Here is a 12,475-nt window from a genome sequence, read left to right as displayed (position 1 = left end):
GTCAATTCCCACTTTCTATCAAGGCCATGGTTTTTACATATGATGACAAAAGCACAAGCAACAACAACAAAAAAGAAAAACTGGACATCATAAAAATTAAAAACTTTTGTTCTTCAAAGAATGCCACAGAGTAAAAAGATTAACTACAAAATGTGAGAAAGTGTTTACAAATTGTCTGATATAAGACTTGTATCTAAAAGAACTCCTGTAACTCAAAAAACAATTCAATTTTTAAAAGAGCAAAGGATATGAGTAGAAAGAAGATATGCAAATGGCTAATAAGTACATGAAAAGATGCTCAACATGACTAGCCGCCATCAAGGAAATACAAATCAAAACCACATGAGATGCCACTTCACACCCACTAGGATGGCTATTATCAAAACAAAGGAAGTGTTACAAGGAGGCAGAAAAATTGAAACCCTCATACACTGCAGGTGGGAATGTAAAATGACACAGCTACTTTGGAAAACAGTCTGGCAATTTCTCAAAAGGGTAAAGTAGAATTACAATATGACCCAGTACTACTGTTTCTAGACAGATATCTAAGAAAAATGAAAACATGTCCACACAAACACTTGTACATAAATTTTCATAGCAATATTATTTATAACAGCCCCAAACTAGAATCAACCTAAATGTCCATCAATGATGCATGAATAATAAAATGTATTATTATCCATACAATGGAATATTACTCAGCAATAAAAAGAAATGAAGTACTAATACACGCTATACATGGATGAAACTTGAAAACACTCTTAAGTGAAATAATCCAGGAAAAAAGACACACACTATATGATTTCATTTATATAAAATGTACAGAATAGGAAAATCCATAGAGAGAGAAAGGAAATTAGTGGTTGCATAGGGCTGGGAGGTTTCAAAGAAAATGGAGAGTGATTTCTAATGATTACAGGGTTTCTCTTTTGAGGGTGATAAAAAAAATATTCTAAAATTGTCGTAATAGTAGCACAACTCTGTGAACAGACTGAAAAACACAGAATTATACACTTTAACTGGATGAACTGTATGGTATGTGAATATCTCAAAGCTTTTAAGACAAAGCTTAACTGATGTAACACTTTATAAAAGCGAAAGATTTTTCTAAACACTTTCTCTCAAGATGGTTGGTCTCACTTTTTTCAGTCTCTTATTAACCCCAGCCATTATGACACCCTATAGCTTACAGGGTGTAGCTATACCATAGAGTACAATATTGAGCTACTTCCTTGTCACATATTTTGGTTTAGGGCTTAGAGGATGGAAAAGAAACATCCCAACCCCTTAAATCTACTATTTCATCCTCATTTAAGAATTCTACACTGAGATTTGGTATAAACCTGGTCAAAAAAGGTGGCATTTCTAAATCTGAAAGGAAAGAAAGGAATTTTAGGTACTTAGATATTGAAATTACAGACCCACTCAAATATATCCATTACAACTAAAAATAATCCTAATTTTAGTAGGAAGTATTTTTACAGATCAATACTTTGCCAATCTCAGACTACTTTTTAAAAAAAATAATTTCAGGTATTTCTAAATACCATCCTCATACACAAACATTTCAAAGTTTTATATATTTAAATTTTTAAATGTTAAAGTATGTTTAATTTCGGAATTTTCTTTCAGTTTCATTATGCAAAAAAAAGTAGTGAATTATTATTAGAAGCACAGATAGTAGAATCATGTATTTGTACACACCTCCCATACAGAGCTGGGTATTCATAAACTCCATTTCCAAGTCCTTCAAGCATTCATGCACCTGTTACTCTGACAACTTAAACCAGCTCCACTACGGGAAGGATAGACAGAAGATCAGACCATGAATAGTGAAATTCCTGCCCCCGGCCCCCGATATGTTCCATCAGATCAGAGAGTGCCTATAGTAATTTATAGGGGAAATACACATATTGATTCAACTTTTTCCATAAAATGCCACCATTAGGACTCAATATTATTATGTTCAATACTTCAGAAATAGGCATCACATTGCCAAAAGTTCCATCCCCCATGTTTTCCCATTTCCTAACCCAGTCCCTTCCTTCAATTTTCTTCCATCCTAGTTACGTTCTATCTAGCATTTTTGTTTTTGGAAGATTTATGTTCACGTTAGCACCATTTTCTCTTTAATTACAGATATTAGAACAGAAAAGTCACTAGCACGCCCCCTGCTTTCTGGCAGGATCATGCCTAAGGCGTCTCAAAGTAAAGACCATGTAAAGATCTCCACAGGGAGCAACCCCAAAGACTTCCTAAGGAAACCATTCTGAGGTTTAACAAATCTCAGTCTTAGGAAATGTTCCACAAACTACCCTAAATTATTCATGTGGAAGATTAAGATCATTTGTACTTTCAGTGAAAATGTCTTAAGAGGTTTTTGGTTAGGATATTAAATGATGCCACACTTTAAACTTTTGAAATAATTAACAGGAAGGTTAGTAAGTGTGACTAAACACAGTCACAGTGTCTCAAGTTCTGGTTAGTGGCATACAAATTAAGGCTGGTTTCAAAGAATGGTTCGTTCCTATTCCCTATGGAGACCCTTAGTATCTTATAACCTGTAATAGCGATGGCTAGGTTATGGAACAGACTCCCCATTCGCCCTGTATGATTCTTCTACCAACTCCTCTCACTGCACAGGTAAGAATGGAAAATTAGTACAAGAGCAAGAAGTTTGGTGACTTCAACCCACTGCTTCTCATATAATCAAGGCTTGAATGTACACCATGTTTAAAATAGATAAATCACAAGGCTGCATCTTCATTCAAAAATGTCACTGAATACAAAGTCAAACTCTTTAAAACTTGAAGACTTAACTTTCAACTCAACTAAACTAATTCAGAATGCTATATCTGAGCCTAACAAAAAATCAAAATCTGATCCCATAAAGTTAATGGAAAGAATTGTTAAAAAGGACTCTGCATGTAATGAAAACAGTTTACTGCTACTATGAATTTTGAAGAACTAATTGTGTCATTTTTAAAGCATAACTGTTTATTCTTTAACAAACTAAATAATGAAATCTCCTGAAGTATGGTAGTTTCCAACACTGCATTAGTGAACCATATTCCCAAAACTGCACTCAAACCTTACAGTAATGTCACAACCATCTAATTTCACATCAATCGGGCAGAGAACTTCTTCTAACATATATTATAAGAAAAAAATAAACTATCTAAAAATCAACATTTTTCCTTTTTTCAATTTTTCTCCTCTTGACTATTTCTTCTTTACCTCCAGCTCAGAAATCAGATAATTCATTGACACTCTTCTTCTCCAAATATCAAAGTACTAAAAATACATCAAAATACTTATTTCAACAATCATTTACTTTTCAGAGCTTTTTAGGAGGCTAAGTTATCACAAATTTTAGGACTCTCCTATACTTTCTAGAGCCAGAAAACTATCATAAAAATAGTTAGTATTCCTGGCAGGTAGGGTATAGCTTAGTGGTAGAGTGAGTGCCTAGCATGCACATGCCTGGGTTCAATCCCCAGTACCTCCATTTAAATAAACAAATGAATAAATCTAATCACCTCCCTCCTCCCCACTAAAAATATTTACTATTCCTGACACCAAGGTGATCCAAACATAAAGCCATCATTACTACTTACACCAAAATCAGAACAGATTGCTCCATTTCCATAGAATCCATTCAGGTACCAGAGGTTATATGACATAACTCATGCACAGATACCAACAGAACCTGGATCATGTTTCCCATCAGCTGTTGCAGTGTAACACACACACACACACACACACACACACACACACACACACACACACACACACACACACACACCCCTAGCCCACTACAACACTGTCGTGTGTATGGGGACCTGGAAGGAAAGACAAGCCTCAAGGCTCCAACGCACATAGAGGTTAAAGTGGCCTGATTACAAACCACTCGCAGTTTGAGCTGCTCCAGTAGGAGGAAAGAAGGGAGAGAGCTCCTTTCCATTAAGAGCTGATATTAAAGTTCACCTATTCTTTCATTAATACACTGCTGCTTAAATTTGGGTAGCAATCCCTTTTTTAAAAAGTTAATTCTTTCAAAATTTGGAGTGTTGAAAAATACTTTGATAATGACAGTGAAAATAAGTTCAAATATTAAATTAGGTATAAATTCTTACTACTTATAAAACCAAAATAAATTTATGAACTGGATATGAAAATTGAAAGTCCAATAAAGTGAAAACTAGCTTTAATTTACTGTGATGGAAGATGCCGTCTGCTGTGGTTGTCTCTCACATATTACATGCTATTATGTTGCAATACTGTCCAATAAATGTGCATGTGGTCAATCTGTACTTTGCTGAAAATCTAAGCAATATTCACCTACTGTATGTTTTAAGTAAAATCTCTTACTATTGCTTTAAAAAACGGATCTTTTTCCAGGTAATTCAAAATGCCCACTTTCTCAAATACATATTGGAAAGATATACCAAAGAATTTTATATTTATTTTTGTCAAGTTTTAAAAATCAGATCCACTTTTGACAATCCAAGTTTCACTCACCTTCCTGATTCCATCATCATGGGATCATGGGCCCCTGGAATCAACTGATTCCTTGCACTTTGTGTACAAGTCATGTATCATTTCCCCACTTGATATTAGTTATTGCTCCTTCTTCAAGATGACAAGAACTCCCCCTTCTTTTTCAACCTCAATATAACCTTTATACTTGTTTGGTAGCAACTTCAACATCATCTTTACAGTTTATACTTGACCTCACTGTCACCAAAGTATCTAGCCACCCTTCTTCCACTAATCCCATTAAGCCAATTTGTGTATTGTTCCAATTAACCACGTTTTTTTCTTTTAACCGCACGGTGTCCAAGGTATTGAGAAGCAAATCTGTCAGAAACATTACTGAGAAACCAAGTAAAGTGCATTGTTTTGTGCATTCTTCCAACAAGATCAAACTCATGGTTTCCTGAAAATTAAAATAATAGTTTTAAAATTAATTCACAAGAATGTTATCCACTTGAAATCACTTAAATACTGTGCTTCTTCAAATAGCAGAGTTCCTTACACTTGCAAAACTGTATGTTAGGAGCATGCATTTTATCCCACATTGCATTTAATTATCCCAGATTTAACTCAATGATAAAACTTGTAGAAGCTTTTATTCTACAAAAGCTCTCTCTGTAATTCAGGCAGTATTGCATTCTCAAAGACATTCTTCAGGAGAGTAGAAAAGATGCCTTACAAAATGGGCAAAATGAAATTATGTGACTAATCCCAGATTAGTAATGTGGTAATTTAAAGATTATTTTTGGTCAGTGTAGGCACACTGGCCTACTTCATTAAAAATTTGTTGTCTTTTTTCCTAAATTTTAAAAATTTGTTGATGTTGTTAAGTACTAAGAAATTCCAATGTAATTCTATATTTTCTGAAATAATTGTATTCCATACTAAGTTATGTAAGTAGTTCTTTTGAAAATAAAAATCAATGACTTTTTGAAACCACAAATATAACTACTAAAAGTAATCCTGTGGTAGGACCCTTGTAAATGAAAACATTCTCTAGTAATTTTTTTTAACTGATTTAACTTATTTAATATCTTAGCATCAAATTTACATCAAGCAGGATGATTAAACAATGTGGTAATAAAATTTCTATGCATTAAAAAAATCATTCAGCAAGACATCTGAAACTAACCATATAGGGAAAAATAAGGCATAAGCTAGTTTCATTTCTTCTGATAATGTGTTGGCAAATGATGTCAATACTTCTGTACTTTTTTTTTTAGAATCATAGATCTTTATGAATTATATTTGCCTTTTAATTTTCAGGGAATTCTGTCATTATTAATTTAGTTGCATCACAGGATTACCTTAGTTTCAGGTGTACAACATACTGATTCATCATTTTTAGACTATACTCCATTAAAAGTGATTACAAGATAATGGCTATAATCCCCTGTGCTGTATATCCTTGGTGCTTATTTTATATATATAGTAGTTTTATCTCTTAATCTCCTTCCCCTGTCATCCCCTCCCCAGGTCCCTTTCCCAACTGGTAACCACTAGTTTGTTTTCTATATCTGTGAGTCTACTTCTGATTTGCTATATACATTCGTTTTATTTTTTAGATTCCACATATAAGTGATATTATACAAAATTTTTGTCTCCTGTCTTACTTATTTCACTAAGCATAATATTCTCTAGGTCTATTCATCTTGTTACAAATGGCAGAATTCCATTCTTTTTTATGACAGTAATATTCCATTATATACACACACACACACACATATACATGCCACTTCTTTACCCACGTCTTCTTTATGCAACCATCTGTTCATAGACACTTGAGTTGTTCCATATCTTGGCTATTGTAAATAGTACTGTTGTGAACATTGGAGTGCGTGTATCTTTTTGAATTAGTGTTTTCATTTTTTTTCCGGATATATACCCAGAAGTGGAACGGCAAATCTTATGAAGCTATAACAGTAGAACTAATGAGCAATTATAGTAAGGTTGTAGGATATGAAGTTAACATACAAAAGTCAATTGCTTTTTTATATTGTCAATGAACAACTGGAATTTAAAATTAAAAACAGCACTATTTACATTAACATTCCCCCAAATGAAATAGGCATAAATATAACAACATTTACTTAAGATCTGTATGAGGCAGACTACAAAACTCTAATAAAACCAAAGAACTAAATAAACGAAGGAAAAGTTCATGTTTATGAAAAGAACTCTTAATATTGTCAAGCTGTCAATTCTTCCCAACTTTATCTATAGCTCCAAGGCAATCCCAATCAAAATCCCAGCAAAGTATTTTTGTATATCAAATTTTTTCTAAAGTTTATATGGAAATGCAGAAGATCCAGAAAACCCAACATAATATTGAAGAAGGACAAAGTTGGAAGAATGACACTACCCAACTTACTATAAATCTCTATAAATCTACAACAATCAAAACAGGGTCGTTTTGGTGAAACAGCAAAACTAAGTCTAGAAATAGACCCACATAAATAGAGTAAACTTATGTTTGACAAAGGAGCCAAGGCAATGCAACGTAGAAGAGATAGCCTTTTCAACAACTGGTGCTGGAACAAATGAACTTCCATATGCAAAAAAAAAAAAAAAAAGAATCTTGGCACAGACCACACACTTCACAAAAATTAATTCAAAATGGATTACATACCTAAATGTGAAATGCAAAACTGTAAAACTCCTAGAAGATAACACAGAAGAAAATCTAAAGGACCTTAGATTTGGTGATGACTTTTTTAAGGTATGACACCAAAGACATGATCCATGAAAGAAAGAACTGATAAATTAAAATTTTCTGCTCTGCAAAAGACACTGTCAAGACAAGCCACAGACTGGGAGGAAATACTGGCAAAAGACACAGCTAATAAAAGACTGTTTTCCAAAATATATATATACAGAATTCTTCAGACAATAACTAAACAACCTGATTTTCAAATGGGCCAAAGGTTTTTATAGATATCTCATCAGAGAAGATACACAGATGGCAAACAAGCAGATGATGCCATCATCTGCCATGTGATGCCACATCATGCCATCAGGGAAATGCAAATTAAACAGTGAGATATTTACACATCTATTACAATGGCCAAAATCTAGAATATTGACCGTGTCAAACACTAGCAAGGATGTGGAGCAACAGGACTTCTCATTCATTGCTTTGTTGGTAGGACTGTAAAACGGTATAGCCACTTTGAAGGACAGTTGGGTGGTTTCTTACAAAACTACACACACACTTACTTTGGATCTAGCAACTGTGCCTTGGTATTTATCTAATTGATTTCAAATCTCATGTCCACACAAAAATCTGCACATGGATATTTATAGCAGCTTTATTTATACTTGCCAAAACTTGGAAGCCACCAAGCTGTTCTTCAGTATATGAATCGAAAAAAAACTGTGGTACACCCTGACAATGGACTATTGTGCAATGCTGAAAAATAAAAGAGCTGCCAAGCCATGGAAAGACACGGAGGAAACTTAAATTCATATTACTAAATGAAAAAAAGACAATCAAAAAGTCTACATACTTTATTATTCCAAATACGGTAAAAGTTAAACTATGGAGACAGTAAAAATGCCAGTGGTTGCCAAGGGTTGGGAGGAGGGAGGGATGAGTAGGTGGAATATAGAGGAATTTTAGGGCAGTGAAAGTACTCTCTCTGAGACTATAATAGTGTACATATGTCATTATACATTTGTGCAAACTCATAGAATGTACAACACTAAGGGTGAATCCCAGTGTAAACCATGGACTTTGGGTGATAACGGTGTGTCCATGTAGGTCCTTACATTTTAACCAATATACCACTCTGGTGGGAGATGTGCAGGTGAGAGGGTAAGGGTTACATGAGAAATCTCTGTACCTTCCTCTCAATTTTGCTGTGAACCTAAAACTACTCTAAAAAATAAAGTCTATTAAAAACAACAAAAAAAGATATGACGATAAAGAAACTTAAGAGCCTGGTAGTTAGCCATAAACACCACAATTGCATTCATTATAAATGTAACCTCACTTAGAAAACAGTGACACACCATTTTGCCCTCTATTACCATGGCATAATTATTGAAACTGCAATAATTTAACACTGCATGACTCATTAAACAACTGAGGGGAATCTGACGACCTTAAAAACAACGAAGACCAGGTAAATGAATACCTTCTTCTGCTCAATAAATCTTGTTGAGAAACTCCTAAGTGCTGGGCATTATTCTCAGTGTTAGATACATAGCAGGTAGAACACAGACAAAAATCTCTATCCTCAAGGAATGACGGGAGACGGACAATAAACAAAATAGGTAAAACCTATTCTCCATTATAAGCTAATAAGTGCTATAGAGAAAGTAAAACAAGAAAGGCAGCTAGAGTGCCAAGGTAGAGGGTGTAATTTGAAATAGGGTCCTCAAAGGAGGCCACTCTGAGCAAGGAGAGCCATCCATGTGAATGTCTGGGAGAACAACCTTCCAGGCAGAGGAAATATGAAGAGCACAGACCTCAAGTGGAGAACATACCTGGTGTTACTGAGAAATAGAAGAAAAGCTACTGAACAGCTGCAGAGTGAGTGACAAGGCAGTAGTAGATGAAACCAAAGATGTGATGGGGAACTAGATCAGAGAAGGTCTGGTTGGCCACAGAAGACTTTGATTTTTACTCTAAAGAAGTTCAGGAGATACTGTACATATTGCATAGAAAAATGGTACCTGACATTTTGAAAGATTTCCCTGGTGAGAACAGACTGGAGGAGGGCAAGACCAGAAGGAGGGCAACCATTTAAGAGGGTATTGTAATAATCCAGAAAAGACGTAAAGGTGCTTAGAGCAGGGTCGCAGAGGGGAGGTGGCAGAGAGTAGGATAGGTTCTGGATAGTTTGGAAGGCACAACCAATACAGATCTGCTGGCAGACTGGTTTGAGGGTTTAAGAGAAAGCAATCAAGAATGAGTCTTCAGGTTTTTGACCTGAGCAACTAGATGGATGAAGATGAAATTGTATTAAACTAAGGGCACAAGCACAGGGAAGAACGTTTTGCTGGGGAATCAGGAGTTAATTTTGGACATGTTCAACATTGAAGACTAGATATCAAGTAAGCATTTAATCAGATCTGGATTCAGGACACAAGTCAAGGTTGAGTATATGATTTCTGAGTCAGCAAACAAATAGGGTTTGAGGCCAGAAGTTAGGGTGAGATCAGTACGTGAATAAACAAAAGAACAAGAACTGATTCTTGGAATGATCCAGCAAGGAGAGGGTGGGTGAGGAGGAACCAGCAAAACAGGTAAAGAATATTCCACGTTCCTGCTTCAGCCAGTGTGACTGGAAGGAAACCAGGAGAGTGCGGCCTTCTGAAAACTAAGTGAGGAAAGGGTTTAGGGAGAAAGGACTGATCATCTCTGTCACAAGCTGACGAACCAAAAAAGATGAAGACTAAAAAGTGACCACGCGCTTTAGCACCACGGAGGTCACTCACGACCCAGGAAAGAGCACACCAAGACTTCACCTCTGTTTAAATGTTAGTTTTCCCTTGATCTTGTAACTCAGGATCCATGTAGCAAAGAAGTATCCACAGCTGAATTTTTTTTTTAAAGTTCCAGGTAGATAAAAGCAAAATAGAAGGACATCTGACTGTCTTCTGGGCTAGTATTTACTAAACTGTAGTCTGTGAAATACTAGTTTTTCAGTCGAGTTTGGAAACAATGAGTTAAGCCAAAGTTAAAGAGCCTGCTTTACTCATCAGCTTCTCTGCTCTTTAATATACCATGATATTCAGTTCAAATCTCCAAATGAGGGATATGCTAACAGTGTTTTACAAAATCATTTGAAACTTTTTATGCAGAATACCTTGTGGTAGTAATGTTTTGTAAATATATATATATATGTATATGTATATATACATATATATATATATATATATTTTGGGAAGTCTTAATTCTGTTCTTTGCACAAAAGTAAAAAGAAAACAAAAATTCTATTAATGTTGAAGCCACTCTCTATAAATTACATTTTGAAGTTTTTCAATACTAAAATTTACCCTACCCCAACAATGTGTTCCTTTAAATATAATCCTCATGCTCCTAAGAAAACGCCTTTTAACAGGACTTGTCTTATTTGGACCTTAGACTTTTTTCTCAAAGTGGCTAAAGACTATAGTTTACTTCAGATATGAAGTTAACTACCACAAATTTGAATTGAGATATTAATGCTATGTTTGAAATTTAAGAGTCTGACATGTGGCTACTTTTTTAAGTGAAGTACAGTCAGTTTACAATGTTGCACTATATATTTGTAAAAGATGGGTGGTTTACTGTCCCCTGGTTAGCCAGGCTCCTGCATACCTGAGCACTTCTAATATAACCGAGCAGCTCATCCCTGAATGCCTTGTCACTTTCATTAAAACTCAGAATTACACCCAACTGGACTGAAAAAAAGGAGAGACCAATGATCAACCCTCTGGAACTACCAGATACAAAAGCAGGCAGAACACACCATGATATTTCACCCACTGATACTTGCTAAGGTCAAAGGTTTATACCTCCCCAAATAGAGAAATTCAGTTCCCTGGGAACCCACAGGCCGCAGGTCAACCCCAACTGCAACTTCCCATCATCTGCTTGCCCTGAACCCTACCTGGCACAACAGTGGTAAAAGAGAAAGGAAAAGCAACAAAATTTACCAGAGAACAACAGTCAGAAGAATCATCCCACAGCAGAGAGTAAAATGTTGACAAAATATTCCTCCAAGAATTGAGAATAAATAAAAGGAAGTAAGGCAGGCCATAAAGCAAGAATATTAAAAATGTAGGAAACAGATGGCGAGAAAACAAGAGGAAATGGAAACAGTATGTGTAATATGTTCCCTTTGAGAAAAAAAAGGGGGAAAACAAGCATTTATATTCATATCGGTTTATATGTAAAGAAACTCTGGAAAGAACCCCAAGAAACTAAAAAGAAAGGTTACCTGAGGAGAGCTGGAAGTGAGCAGAAGAGGCCATAGGAGGTATTTTAATTTTCTAATTAATATTTTTTGTTGTTGAACATATGAATGTATTACCTATATGAAACAGTTAAATAAAAACATTAATAAAATTAGTAACACCTATGAAAACACTAATCAAAATTTCCAAGGGAACAGTTTGTTTCAGAGAACATGGGTTATCATTATTTAGTCTCAGAACATTTTCAGAACTACATAGTCATTACTAAATCCAAGAGGAACTGTAGTTGAGTTTTCTCTCTACACATATCAGTGATCAGAATTATCATCCACTGAAACCTGTACAAGTTGAATTCTGAAATACTACAAAAGTTGACTCACTAACTTTGAATGTGTGTTAGATTTTGTAACTGAACAGATGTTTCTATTTTAGTGTCTATGACAAAAATACAAAGTAAACAATACATCGTAGGGGCATAGCTCAAACTACTTGAGAACAGAGGATTTTGATCATGCTAAGTGTTGTCTGAGGTCAGAAATCATAACGTAGTTCATACTATATCAGTCAATTCTTGTTTAGATAAGTGAAAGAAAAGGTCAGACTGGTAAGTCTTCCACTTGATCAAAACTTTACCACCAAGTATTTATGTGTGCTTTTAATAAATTGTATTACATTTTTTAATGCTCTATCATTTCAAACTAAAATAAACTACCAAATTTCATCATCTTGGGAATATTAAGTTTATTAAAATGAATAAACTATCAATTGCTATCTCAGAATTAAAGCAATAAATGGAAACAACTTAAAGAACGACCCAACAAAACCAAGACTGTGTGCCCCACTGTAAGTTTAGAGATAGGAAAAAAATTACTCAAGAAAATTTTCTTTTAAGTATGGGGATAGAATTTTGACATTGCCTATTTTATCAGCTTTCAAATTCTGAAGTACACTTCAGAAACCCCTTATCAGTAAACTGCTTGATTGCTGTTCAAGCAAAAAACTCAGTTTGATTTATCTCTCATACATTTTAAAT

The sequence above is a fragment of the Vicugna pacos genome, chromosome 3, assembly GCF_048564905.1.
Source record: "Vicugna pacos chromosome 3, VicPac4, whole genome shotgun sequence".
NCBI classification, from domain to species: Eukaryota; Metazoa; Chordata; class Mammalia; order Artiodactyla; family Camelidae; genus Vicugna; species Vicugna pacos.
This window is presented reverse-complemented; position numbering follows the sequence as displayed.